Source organism: Nyctibius grandis, chromosome 4 (genome assembly GCF_013368605.1).
Source record: "Nyctibius grandis isolate bNycGra1 chromosome 4, bNycGra1.pri, whole genome shotgun sequence".
NCBI lineage: Eukaryota > Metazoa > Chordata > Aves > Nyctibiiformes > Nyctibiidae > Nyctibius > Nyctibius grandis.
The window spans coordinates 87,283,142-87,298,305 of record NC_090661.1 but is presented as its reverse complement, the minus strand read 5'-3'; positions in this window follow the sequence as shown (position 1 = coordinate 87,298,305).

Below are 15,164 nucleotides of genomic sequence, written 5' to 3'. Positions count from 1 at the left end.
AAATTCTAATTCAAAAAAACCTTTTGGTGAATGTTAAGTACTCGTATTTGAAGCTTATTTCCCCCATGACTTCCAGTGTGAAGAAAACTTGGCTGCTCAAACATTCACAAAGTGAACTCAAAATAATTACTAATATATTAAATTTCTTGGAGTTTGAGGTGACATTGATGCAAAATCTAGAGGAAATTCAATGAGGAGGAATTAATGTTTCCTATAGGATTTTTTCCTTTTTGGAAACAATCTAGCCTTATTCTTTAAACAACCACTCCTTATTCCTCCCTTTGATTAAACTTTTTAGTTTAGCTTTCTTGAATTTTCTTTAAAATGGAAGTAAAAATATTAGCTGGGAGGTTTCTGAGTTGCAGGGCTCCAGCTGCAGCACAGGACCCTTCAGAAGAACACGGATCTGGAGACCTAAGAATTACATGTAGTTCCTCAAAGAATCATTTCAGAAATGTGTGAGTAGAACCACTCCACAGCATACCAAATCTTAGTCACTTGTGCTTCGGCTTTTGCAACAGCCACGTGAAGAAGAAAGGGTTATTTATTAAGAGCAGAACAGTTCCCTTTTAGTTCTGTAGCAATCATGTCTCTCTTTTTCCAGTCCATGGAAAGTGTTATCTCAGGCAGCTTTGTGCAGGAAGTTCTGTTTATCACTTCCTCACAGTTGCAGTTTGTCTAGGACTTAAATATATGATATCAGATTGCATCAAAATGTGGGCCTTTGTGTGCTTAACTCATCAAAGGAGTGGACCCTTAGGACTTGATATCACTTCACTGCATATGCAGTCATGTAGCAAAACAAAGTCTATCTAAACAGGACAGAACTATTTCTGTTGGTAGTGCAGCAAAGCTAGCAGAATTGGTATAGTTTCAGGTATCTGCACTGTTTCACTTCTTGTTTTTAAATTTATCACTTTTTTTTAAAGTGACATGGTTTGCCTGGTTTTACTATGTAAACTACGACGAAAACCAAGATATTACTTGTACAATGAAAAAAAAACAAAAAACCAAACCCAACTGGGATTCACCTGGTGTACACTGCTGCGGTGCCTGCTTACGTTACAAAAACACACTAAAATTTTGAATCCGTTTGTTCTCGTCTGGCTATTGTTTGAGCAAATCTGAAATGGTAGATGGTTATCTAGATGACTATGTGTCAAATAAACTTAATGAGACTATAATAAACAAGAACAACAGTTACTGTAGGAGGTTGGCTACAGCTTATGAACCTGCTCTCCCACCTTTGTGGTTATGTTGCCATTTTCTATACCCTTGATAAAGGAGTTCCCTCTTCAGTATAGCAGGCTGCATTGCCAGATGTTAGTCTTTCTGGGCAGCCACAGGAAGCCTATTCAAACTGTGGAGCAATACTTCTGCTCTAAGCAACAGCTCCTCGATACTGACTCTGTTTTTTAATACCACCCTCTCCCACGCCCCTTGCAGTATCTTACTTAACTGTATTGGCCCTTTTACTCAACACAAGTTGGTTTCGTGTTAGCTGATAAGTGTCCGGCCATTGCTGAGCCTGATACCTGCTTGCCAGTCTGTGAAGCTGCAGCTTTAAGTCCATTTCTGCCCCTTCGCACATGCTTCTGGTGGTGTTTTAACTACATGATAGATGTAAAACACGAGAATATGAAGTTAAGCTGGTATCTAACCTCAGATCCATGATGTAACATGCTCTCTGTTTACTAAAATCTGCTAGTACTATAAAAAGGAAAAAAAAAAGTATAAATTACTCATCAATAAAAGACAAAGTAAAAGTCTATTCTCTCTTGATGTCTCTTTTTTTAGTGAAAAAAATGTTATTAAGAGGACATGGACAGAAACTGAGGGTTTTTTTCTCCTTTTTCTCATGATTTTAACTGCTGTATGGGCTGATGAACATGATTAAGAGATTACTCCCAATGCCATCAAACAGCTGCTGGGGGAACCACTCAGCAATGGGACCTGAGCAGAGCCACCCTGCCTGAAGGAAGGGGCCCCAGAGCCCAAACCTGTAGGTGTGACTCGAGCTTCTGTCAGGCCCTTCCCTGTCAATCTTGAGGGTGAGCTGGGAAATAATCCAGTTTTCTAATTCCACTGTTTTCCACTCTGCCTTGCTATGCCAAATAAACCCTGAGAGGCACTTTATTGTGTCTTCCTGCCTTCAACTGCTGCTTCTCACCACTTTTTCCACAGGAGGGGTGGTTTGGGCCCTAGCAATCACTCTGTGGAGCTAAGGAAAATTTTGAAAGGTGTAGGACATGCTACTCCGGGCTGTAATTTTGAACATTGTCAGTCCTTTGTGGGGAGCAAACTCTCACTGCTGGCCGGAAAACAGGAAAGCACTTAAAACCAAGGAATTTTTTTAAAGCAGCTGAACTTTCCTCCCCTTCTTTTTCAGTTTGATTATATAGCAAAAGTGAAAGTCAGGATCCCACCTCAAAAACTGTCCTGCTGCTCCAAAATAGTTTTGTTTTGAAAATAACAATACTTTGCAGGAAGCAAATGCATGCTGTTGCCTCCTGAAGAATACTTCCATTTTCACTGAGGGGGAGGAAACCTGCTTTTGTTAGTCAGTATGGATAATCAGTGCTGTGAATCACGTTTACAGGTACTAATCAGCCATATAGCTTTTCGCATGCAAACATTTGCACAGTGAAAACTGGAGGTTTTGTGTAGTTCTGCTTTGTGGAACCTCACACTGCCCTAAAACTGCACTGTACAACTCAATTGCTCTTTATTTTTGGGTGGGGGAATGACAACAAAGTCATGGCAGTTACTGTCTTGATAATGTTGATCTCTTTTTATGTTTGTAATTATAGATGTTGCTGTGGTCTACATTGATTAATATGATACCTTTTTTTTTTTATTTATTTATAGAGTCTTAAATGTTCAAGTAGGTGATGGTACCCTATGTGTCACTGAGGATATCTAGAAGGTCCACCTCTTCTGACAGTCTATGGCTTGTGGACTCTAGTGGGCATGGAAGGTCTAATCAACTGAATTACTAGATTCACTTTTCCAATTAAGGTGATGCTTTTAAATAGAATTCCTTCCGTGTTTTTTTTTTTGTGTGTGTGTGTGGTTTGTTGGGTTTTTTTTTCTTCTTCTTCTTCTTTGGTCCTGATTCAGGGCCCTTGTGTCCCTGCTCAAAAAAGCATGTAAGATGATGTCAACTTTAAAGTTCTGCTTAAGTCCAGCCAAGGTCAACCAGGATGCAGAAGCACCAGCTTAATGATTTCTTGGGTTGGGGCTGCTGTAGGATGCCCAGGGATGCTAATGCATGTTATTTTAAACTTGTTATCACCACACTAGCAAGCCGTTCACACATTTTCCAGAGACACCACAGGATTTAGGCTGTTGTCCTAATTGCTATTGTTCGGGCTGCCAGCTATTATATTTACCACAAGCTGTTTTCATCTTGTTGGGAGCCAGGTGCTAAACTGAAAAACACACCTATCTTAGCAATTTGTTGCCTTATGGAATTACACTGTCGTATGCAGGGAGGCTTCTGTACAATGTGTGTAAGTTTTTGGCTGTGGTTACAATAGATGGTTTTAGGGAACCTTGTACCTGATTAGAAACGCAGGGCTCCATGACATAACGCGAGGCACACAGTATTTCTGTATTTTTTTTTACTTTTTTTTTTTTTCTTGAAAGGTTAAACATAGCTGATTAACCAAGATGCATGCAATCACGGTTGTCATGCCTGATCAGGTCTGAACTTATCCTGCAAGATAGACCAATAGTGGATCCACAACCTCAGTTTGTGTCTGTTTAGCATCAATGACTCTGTAAGAGATGGGTTTCTCTATCCCATAGAAGTTTTAGCTGCTCGGAAGACTACAGCATTTATACAGTCATGGTGGTAGCAGTCTGGAAAAATATTCCAAGCAAGTAAGAGCAAAGGAGAGAGGCCCTTCTTTCTCCCAGTGCAAAAGAAATGGCTACCTTAATCTGTGACCAAATTTTCCTCATTTAATGTGGTCTGGTGTTAAATTAGCTTTGCTGTGGCAGCTATCTATTGCTGAAAAGCACGGTCCCACTTCTCTCTCTGTGATATAGTTTCCTGCCCCTTTTCTTGCACCAGGAGCAGTGGTTGTCTGACCTGGCAGTCAGCCAGTTATGAGAGAGCCAAAACAAGAAAACTAATTGTATGAAGAAAACTAATTTATTTTCTGTCATTCTCATTCCTTGATGCAGTTTGGGGAGAGGTCAGGAAACTTGTATCCTGGGCAGCAGATCCAGCCTTTTGGGCAACAATTATCCATGAGAATATGCTCAGCAGTAAGTTAAGATTGAACCTCAAATGTCTGACTTTCTAAGTTGCTTTATTTTCTTCTGTAATTTTAGGTACAGTTATTAACCTGCTTTAAAAAGGAAACTCATATCACAAGTCATAGACTTTTATTTAGAGATTAATTTGCTTTGAAAAAAAATTCCTAAGATTTGTCCTCAACTTAAACCAAGTTTGAGGATGCAAAAAAAGTTTGGTTATGCTTGTATTTGTTTCGTTTTTCACATTCTTCTCCACTTCCTTCTTTTGCTGGAATACTTCCAGCCCCATCAGAACCTGGAAGTACCAGAAATAAACCAGAGGTACCCATTTTTGCAAAGCATGGGTTGTCTTGTGCTGAAGGTACTGGCCTGGGATTTGGGAATTGTGGGTTCAATTTTCTGCTTTGACACTCATTTACAGTTTAACATTGGGTAAGTTATTTAGTTAAATCAGTCTATGCTTCAGACTCCTACCTGTGAAACAGCTGATATCTCATTACCTAAGAAGGAGCACAGTAAATTCGTTCACGGTTCTGGGATGCTCTGATTCTGTGGTGCTTGGAGCCATTTGTGAGCACAGAGTAGCTCTTTTAGAACAACAAAATGGTGTTGTGCTTAAATAAACCCAGGATTTGTTTTTGTTTCCCAAATCATTATTTTTATCTTGTTTTAACCTGCTGGAGAACAAGCTGTTGTGTTTGTTTCTGGAGACATATTATCCCAGTCCTAAGCAGCTCTGTGTGTGTCTGCTGTGACAGTGTCGCTCCTGGCCAGCTAAGCTGGAATGGGATGTGCTAGACAGCCCATCTTTAGTGGGGCTTTTACAGGGAGTTACTGAAGATGTACTATTTTCAGGAAGGCATTCATAAAGTGTTGGGTTTTTTTTTTTCTTTTAAGACTTAAAGGTTAGCAAATCTTGAGCAATAAGCATAGTCATGCTTTATCTAGCAGCATGACTTACTGGGCAATGCATGTATATACTGTATGTCTGGCTCTGTATTTAAGCAGGGGAGGAAAGATTTAACCCTAAGCTTAGAGATCCTGGCTCTATAGATTAGTTCAGCATCTCACTCAGTTTCTGATGATCCACTCTGACTCTTCTGCACATACAGAACTGTATTCCCAGATGCACGAAAGGACAGTGAATTTGAAAGATGGGACATAAATGACTTCATCTGAAGGGCAGCCACAATTCTAATCAACCTTGGCTCCAGTTAATCATCTGAAGACTATGCTTGCTATGCTGGGGAATGGTGAATCAATTAACTTGCCAGGTTTAATGAAGGATTTTTGCTCTCTAGATCCTTTATTTACAAAAATTAATGGAATAAGTGTAGCACAGAGCCAGGTGTTGACAAGGATTCTTCAATGCTACAAGAATCCTCAACCTATTACATTAAGATCACATCAAGTCCTATGGTCCTCCTTCAGTCAAAAGAAATTAGGAGGCAATGATGTAGCTTGTCATATAGTTATAGATAAGTAGGTATGAATAACAAATTATTAACACATTACCCCTTTTCATGACTTAGCACTTTGAATATGCTGCCAGATTTCATGAGTCAAATTTTTGAAGGGGCTAAATAAGTACAAAAATTAAAATATTTAATTCTGGATTTGGCATATGTGCCATTAGTTAGAAATACAAACCACACAAATAAAACTATTTGCAGCAAACTACTCAGCAAAATGCATTGCAAAAGAAAGCCTTAAAAGTAATTAGATTCCCAGGAAAAATTTCATCACAGCTGCCTCAGCAGCTGTCAGATGCCAGTTCAAAAAAGACAGGTATCAAAATCTATGAAAACATTACTAAGTAATGATTTACACATTGGCTTCTCCATTGTGCTTAACAGGAACCCAGACTTTTACAATTATTCTCAAGCAAATGACTAAGCGCTTTATTAAGTAGCTGCTGTACTCACTGAAAGACAGTCATTTCTCTTTGCCATTACACAATGAGTAAGCTGTTTTTTGAATCATAGCTATATACCTATGTAAATATATTACCATGATACAGATACTACCCTATTCTATTTTTAATTTTTCATAGTACTCTTGCTTTTATATTGAGTGGTCTTTGAAAAGACTATCTACAATCAGAAAGAACATCTGTATGCACACATGAGTTTAGATAGACTGAAGTTGGAACTCAAAGGCATTTTCATTGCAGTATGCTCTAAGGATGAATCATAGAATCATGGAATAGATTGGGTTGGAAGGGACCGATTACTTTGGACTTGAAGCCAATTGGACACACAAAATTAAGTACTTTTTGTTATAGATGCAAAAACTGGAATAGTTTCTAGCTGCTTCAGAAGTACTAAGAAATCCAGAAGCTGAATAAGTTGGAGTAAGAAGATGTAGCTTTCGGTGCTTGGTACATTCATTGTTCTTAGATGAATGTTTGCCAAAGGCAGGTATGGTTATTGGCTACTGTAGTGTTATGACGTTGTATAGAATTGACATAAGACTTTTGAAAACATATGTAACCTGTTGTTAGGTATGATTGGGTATGTTATGTAGGCACAGTTTTCTGAACAGTTGCATTGCATTAACAAAGTAGTGGATGAGGTTGTAAGATCGGATTCAATATTGAATGTACACCAACTTTCAGGAGTTCAAAGTTAGTTGCACAGTTTAAAAGAGCTTGACAGTAGTCCTTATCTGAGTAAGTTCATGTCTTTAAGTCCTTGCCTGGTGAACTGTGTATTTGATTTAGATAGGCCAGTTCTGTTTTAAAGGACTGATAGAAAGAAGGAAACCTATGTCTGTATGGTTGTGTAGAATCTGATTTATGAAAATGTGGGGTTTTATGCTAAACAGGAGTTTCTGTGGGTAACATACAAATGTTCTTCACACCAATCATTGTTTCAAAATCTTCTTGTAATGCTGTTTTGGGGGATTAGATGTTGGTTTGGTTTTAGAGGGTTCTTCTCATGTTGGAGTAGATCTCTCTACTTTCAGCTCATGAGTAGGATGCTCCTGAGTCTATAAAAGCCAGGACTCTGGCAAGCACTCCCTTCTTTACAGCCTGTCTAGACCTCTAGAAATTGGGAGTGTCTAGTGACCTCTTACCTCTTAGCACTTTAACAACTGGTGGCTGAGTGTGCGGGTATGGGCCCTGGTTAACTGCATAAATGCCATAGGGAGAGACAATTCACGCTCTTCAACTCTGAATTCTTGGCACTAGTCAATGAGTGATTGACACTTAAATTAACCAGCAAGTGCAATGAGGAATATCTCACCAGGTCTGCTGTACTGTGCCATTAGCAGAAGGTAAATACAAATGCACCAGCCAGAATGATGTAATTGCCTTTTGCTCTACTTCATTATATTCAGTGTACGACTTTCTTTTTTCCCTCCAGCTGTGAGATACCAGCTGTGTCCCCTTGCACAACTGTGCTCAAGAATGACATCAAAATAATCTAATTAAAATATGCCCATGGGTTACCTGTAAGGGGCTTTAGCAGAGCGGAATAGTTCTGGTCTTGTCTAAAACATGTCAGCTCTATGTACATATCCTAGCCTCTTTGCTAAACTCCACTGCCTTCTAACCTGTAGAGAGTTGAACATCTTCATTTTTAACAACAGGTGCTTTAATATATTTGAAAGCATGTGTAAACTTCCATTTTTGGAGCTTGTGATTTGTGATTCCATACATTGCCCTATGTAGGGGAGGAAGAATTATGAAAACTCCATGTGCAGAAAGAATTATTTGATGAATCCTGAAAAATATGGGATCTGTTGGCATGACTTCATTGTTGCGTGAATTGTTGCTAGGACACCACTGATTCAGGCATCATAAAACTAGGTAGAACAACTTCTGATTTTTTTTTAAGAATTTTTATACAAAAAAGGCAGTTAAAATGGGTGAAGAATAGTATTTGGTACCAGTTATATTACTAATGTAATCCAAATGTTTTATCTTGAAATTATTTCTGTATTTGCAAAATGCCCCAGATGAATTTTAATAATCATTCACTGGTTTTCAGAAATGTCACTACAGTTCTGATCACAGCTATGGACTAATATAGTTGGGGTTCTCACAAGGGAGCATAGAGGGAGTGGAGAGGAGAAATATGATGTTTCTACTTTCTTAACCAGGCATTTCTGAATTTGACAAAGTGCTTCCATGTTGCCCTCCTAGGAAACTTAAGAATTAACATTAACGAGAATTAACCAGAACAGACCAGTGGCCTACAAATGTGAATTTCACTGTCTCAAAATCTCTAAGTTAAAATAGGGGAGAAGAAGATGAGATCATTTTCCAAAAGAAGGGACAGATGATGAATATGTTTCTTTGCATTTGGTGCCCTAATAACATCAATAAATTTACATGTTAACTTTTGGGAGCATCAGATGTGAGAAGGCACATTTCTCAGGCACTGAGAAGTCACTTGTCAGCTTCCTGGCAATCACACCAAATCAGAAGGGATTACATCATTGCTCCTCATGATGGAAATCAGAAGTGACCAAAAATTCATTTTTTCAGTATGAAAAACAATAACTTGTCCTTATGTGCAAAATGAGAATTTCTAGGAGGAGACCCAGCAGGGAGAGCGCTTTCTGTATTGCTGAGGCCTTCAGCCTGGGAAAACCACACAATTCCCCAATCCAGCTCCGAGGCATCCCCTGCCCAGGCTGCAGCGGTGTGTCGTGGGTGGCCACCTTGGAGGTTTGGCTTCCCCACCGAGTGGGGAGGGGGCTGCGCTTTGCTGCCGCTTCCCTTTCCTCCCCCTCCTTCACGGATATCTCTCACTGTTGTGTGGGGGGATTTTAAATATTGTTGGGCAAATCTTCTCTTTTTTTTGCATGGCTGGACTCTGCAATGTTTTTGAGGGAGGAGAGCCTGGTTACTTTGTGCTGGGGCACCGGGAAAGTTCTTGACCTGGTGGGGTATTTAGGGCCAGGGGTTGTGAGGGTACATCCTCAGCGAATGCTTCCCACTTCACTCTTTGGGAAATCGTGCCCGTCAGTGGGTTTCTGACTTTCTGACCTTTTGAAAATTTGTACTTGTGGGGGACAGTGGTCACACTGCTATACTGGGTGCAGTTGGGTCTCGGGGTGGATCACAGAGCCCATGGTCATCTGTCTGGCTTCATCCACATGGGTGAACACAGGGACAGGGCACAGGCCTGTAATGTCTGTTTTATTGGCAGTTGTTACCTGTAACAACCAGCTTTCCTCATTGCAATGTGCGGGCATGTCCCAGGGCATGGCAGAAGCTGCCACTCGGTTCCCAGTGGCCAGAAAGAATGAGGCCTGTTATGCCTCATATTACTGTTATACTGTGGGAGATTGCCTAGGTGTGTGGATGGGAGCTGTGCTGTGCCATTTGCCCACAGGGCTGCAGAAAAGGTCCCAACCCCGATTAGTTTCCTAGTGTAAGTGCAGCTTCTGATGCCTTACAGAAATAGAAGTCAATTGTACCCTGGCAGTGAGGCAAGCCAATGATGCAAAAATAGGATTCCATAATTCACTAGCTGAAACCAGCGAATGTTAAAACAGCACCATGTGTGTCTCCTAAACGGAAAGTTTGTGCTGGGACTGCCCAGGTATGGTATGTTCATCCTGCAAACAGTGCTGCAATGACCCCTGTGGCTAAGGAAAGAGAATTGAAAGGCTCAGTAAAAAGTGTTCCTGAAACTATCTCAAGGATGTTGACTGCCAATGGCATGGGACTTTAAAAGACTCCAACAATAAGAAGCCCTGAGTTGTACTCAACTTTTTAATCTATTTTTTTTGAAAGTTTTGGAATTGTTTGGGCTCTGACAAAGCAAATCCCGTTGTGAATCATGAGCATTTTTTAACTCTGCTTGAAAGGGCTCATCTTAAAACTGAGAGGTAATCCTGTCTCTAGTTCTCTGCTGAGGTTTACTGTGCTTCCATCCACTCACACACAAAAAAAAATAGGGAGTTTATCAAACTTATTAAAAAAACCCCAAAATGTTCAAATGACTTTTTTTTAAACACTGAACGGGCTGGATTTGAACTAGCTACTTAGTGGCCAAGGGATTTTTTTTCTTCTTCCTCATTTTTAATCCCATTGATGCTGAAGTATTGTAAGCAGTATTGGTTAATGTCTTCTTTCTTATTAGAACATTAAGTAGTAATTTCGCTTCCTCTTCCCCCTTTTCACCTCATGCTTTATATTTACTGAGAACAGCAGGTAACAAGGCAAGCCTGGCATCTGTCCAAAAAGGTTTTTTAGCTAGTGATTCATTAGTGTGTATAAAAATAGCTAACCTGGTTTAAAGGCACTTCTTACACAAAAAAGAAAGGGGTTCAATTACCGTATCTCATTTAAAGTGAAGATTAAACATCTCTACTGGGACAGTGCACTAATCTCATGAATCCTATTTATGTTGAAATGTAGTGCTATTGGCAATAAACAGCAATTTGAGAAGTCATAACCCAAGAAAATAATTGTCAAGTGACTTTAGAGCTCTCTATATACTTCCTCTTCATGACTTCGGCAGTAGTGTTCAACAATGGAGTTAAATATTTGTATTAGGTGCTCCTGCCTTTAACAGACTAATTAAAAAGATGGAATTCTTTGATTCTATCTTAGATCATTTTAGGTCTAATCTCTCTCCGGCAAAGTCAGCTCTATAAATTGAGTTAAATGTATTTTTTTCTGAATAGAGACTTTACAGTGTAGCAATAAATTCAAGCACTGGGAAAGTAAATGCAACTGAAGTACCCTTAATGATGCTATTGTGTAGTTGTTATGGTCATAATCCCATTACACAGACCTCTACCTTGAAAGCTGTAAATTCTTTGAGAAATTATTCTAATGGGAAAGGGCATTACTTAAAGCATTGTGTTTAAATATGACAAAAAAAGGGGTGATTTAAGTTTGAAAAACCAAGACACACAAACTGAAGTAGTAATAATGGAGGGAGATTAAATTTATGCCTATCATGCAGACCTTCTAAATTTTTATTTCCTAAGAAACCACGCAATGGAACCATCCCCAAGGGTACTTCTTGTTATTTGCATTACAGGCATGCCTGGAACTTGCCATTAAGGATCACGACCCCATTCTGCTCTCCACCTGCAAACTTAAAAAACAGTACCTGAATCCAGAAAACCTGGCCCAAACCCCAGTGAAGTCAATGGGAGACTTTCCATTGATTTTAATGATTTGGTTCAGGAGCTAAGTAAGTATGTCTAAGACAAAAATCAATATTGTCCCACAGTGGTAATGTTTTCATGTGCTTCTATTGATTCTTTTGTCATAGATTACAGGATACCTTGGCACTGTCAACAGACGAGGTTTTAACAAACTGATTTGATTTATTAACACCATTTGATTAACATTTGCAGTAGCAAGTATTTATCAAATGTCAGCAGAAGGATCACCACAAAAGATGACTTGTTGCACAATGTGAGCTGAAGTTCAATAGGAACGGGCTTTCCTTAAAACCAGTTTATGTCAGAGCCCTACATGATGTGCTCAGCGTAAGTTGGGTATTTAGAAACGTTTTTGTTTTAACCAGCTATATCATCAGGTCTAAGAAAAGGTCTTTCCTCTCCTGGAGTACCTTAACTTAATTCCTTCCTTTCATGATCATAGGGAAAAGAAAATTGCTGTGATAGTTACAGAAATTATGCTAAAATTCTCAAATTAAATTGAACTTGCTTAGTCTGTCAGCATTATTCTGTTTCAGAAATACACTGCAATACATTGCTGTATTTATAGCATCTGACTTACAAATGCAGGTCCTGGGGCATCGTCAACAGGACTGCTTATGCGGGTAATATTTACAATATAATTGTTCAGTTGACAGCCCTGTTGTTTAGCTTTGTCACTTTTTAAAACTAACTAAAACCCTTCAGTCACCTCTTGAGAATGACTCTGAAGTCTGGGCCTCTAATTCAACTTGATTTTTATATGGTTATTTGAAAAATAAATAGTTCACAGAAATGAACAATTATATAGTAGTAGTCTAGTGGTGTACAGCTTCCCTGCTACATGACCATAATCTACTATTTTAGTACATCAAACTTCTCCACATGATATTGTTTCTCAATTTACTAATAGTCACTAGAAAAATTCCCAAGTTTAAAATATAACTTCTTCCCTTTGAAAGGATCTTTTTTCCTGGAAGAATATTTGAAACCTTTATCAGAATTATCCTGATCCAAAATCAAAACTACAAGTTTCATCTGACATAGACCATGTTACATTCATTCATGTTTCCTAAACCAATGTAAAACTTAATTTGCTAATTGAATTTTTAATCATTTATCACATAACCCGTTATTGTATGAATATCTCTAACAGTTCAATCAATCGTAACAAAAATGTGGATACCATGTAAATCTTATCAGGATCACGAAAATAATGGGACTTTTGTTTACAAGGTGTTGATTGGTTTTAGAAGCTTTGATAATGACTCCAGACAGTCAATAAATACAGAGACTTTTACATTGCAAGTAGGAGCCGAACTAAACTATCTAATCTTTTTAAAATGACAGACAACACAATGAACTCTGAACTTAATCCCTTCCAAACATTAAGGAGACAGTTTAGTGCTTAAAACACTATTCAAACTCAAACCCTACATTAAAAAAAAAAAAAATCGAATTCAGACTTAAGGCTGGTCTTCCTTCCAATTGTGCCTGGGCAGTGGTCTGTGGTGGACTCCAAGGCTGCTGGTAGCTTGTCTTGGGCAAGGAAAACACCTGTGTGCCTTTTGAAAGCAAGTTTGTAGTCAAACATTTAAAGAAAAAGGCAAAAAAAGCTGAAGCCTCAATTACTTTGTGTCTCTGTTGAGCAAATTTTCCTCTAAGGTTTTGAAGAAGAGATGGGATGAATGTGATACACTACATTTCAAGCGACAGAATTTACACTACTGGGCTCATAACCTCTGAACATGATGCGTGGCCTTTAAGAGGAAAAGGGAACCGTAAATGTAAAACTTACGTTAGACTGAGAGATGGGGGAGAAGGGTGGCGGGCAATGGCTAACATAAAAGTTTCTTATGGGACAGCATCTCCAGGCATAATTAGCCACTAAGAAGATTAATCATGGGAGGCACATTTCTCCTTTACTTGAAATCTATGAAGCAAGTCAAGACTTGCTTCAGAAAGTGACACCCACCACAGTTAAACATTTCTCTAATGCCTATTAATAGAGAGAAAAGATATATATTTATTTTATAACTACCTTCAATTATAAAATATAAAAAATATATGAGTATATAAATATATTAAATCACCCTTTATTTCAGCTTGACAATTTTTTAAACAAATAATAGGACCATCTGACTGCAGGACTGTTTCTTCTACTAGTAATAACGTAAGAGTAGAGAAAATAAAAATATCCTTAAGTTACCATTATCAGTTCTTCTGAGTCAGATAATTGTTTTGCTTTTTAACTTCTTTAGAATCGCTATGTGCAGTGCAAATCTGAATCCTCACAGTACTGGAGGATTACCTTGTTTTACCTTGTTTTCCACAGATTGCATCTTGCATGTCTTTCATTGGTTTGTCTTATAAACGTACCTCTGGCTAATGAACGGAGGAATTGATCCATTCTAACCTTTTCAATGCATCCGTCTTGCTGCCTAATGTAACGCCCGACGTGACAAATGCTTTGGTTTCGTTCTTAATATGGCTCAGGTATCTTTATCGTCTTTCCTGGGTAACTGGAGATGAGTTGTGTTAAATCTCTGCATTTGTTATTAATTATTTCCACTGACTAGATAATATTTCCTGAGGTCTTTTCAATGCCTCTCTATATCTGAGGTAGACTGATGCATGAAAAGAGGAAAAGACAATTTAAATAATCTTTTGGACTTTAAATCATAGACTTTCAGTTATCAGAATCTGTTTACATATTGAATGCAATTTGTTCTGCAATCTTGTAAATTTTCTTTTCTTAAGGTATCCTTGCTGTCTTGGTAAGTTTCAGTATTTGCATGTGAATGGATTAAAATATTTTGCATTATTAACAACTGATTCTGAACTCAGGAATTTCTGAGGCTCCCACTATCTGTGTTTTGCCATGATTAATTATTTAAGCTTGTCTTTCCCGCAGTGCTGGTTAAGCAGACTGTAGTTACATGTTGGTTGAGCTGTCATTTGGATGAGCTACATTATCAGGACAGCCTAAATCTTATAATGGATTGTTATTGGGAGATGTGATGTCTGTGTTCTCATGACAAGACCAACTGGCAGAGGTGAGAGGGTGATTATTTATTTGGCATCAATGTCTGATGTTTTAAACCATTTTCTGAAGTCTGTATTTACATTAATTGCACAAGCTGTATCTTGATTTCAGGCGCCTGCTATGTTAATTAATTTTGCTGACCTATCACAACATTTCAAGATGTTCTTAAAAAAAATTTCAAAATGCTTTCTTTAGAATGTTTTCTTATAAGTTTGTCAGGATTTTGATAATCATTACTTTTTTTTTCTGGTAAAATTAGTGTAATTCTTTATTTCATGGCAATTTTCTTTTGCAATAGTATATTTCCATAGTTGCCTAATTAGTATTTCCTGAGTCAGAGAAGAGCTATGTGTTTTATAATGAAAAAAAGAAAGATGCTAAACCAAAACCCTGCAAGGTGCTGTGTTGACTGAAAACCTACAACTGCTAATTTATTTGGATTCTATTTTTTTCCTTCTTGATTTGTTTAAAACCTTTATTAGTCATTCTAATAAAGATTGCTTTGTAAATCTGCTCCTGAAAATCTTATAACAGGAAAGCCTGTGTTAAAGAGCTACACAATTGATTGTGAATAACATCTAACTGGTATCCAGTTAGAGCAGAACCTACAATTGCCTGTAAGATATACTGCAGCATCTTTTACTCTCCCAGGCTCCTTGGTACATGCTCTCTCTCCTGTCGCCTTTTCTCCACCACACGCTCCCAAAGGCGTTGT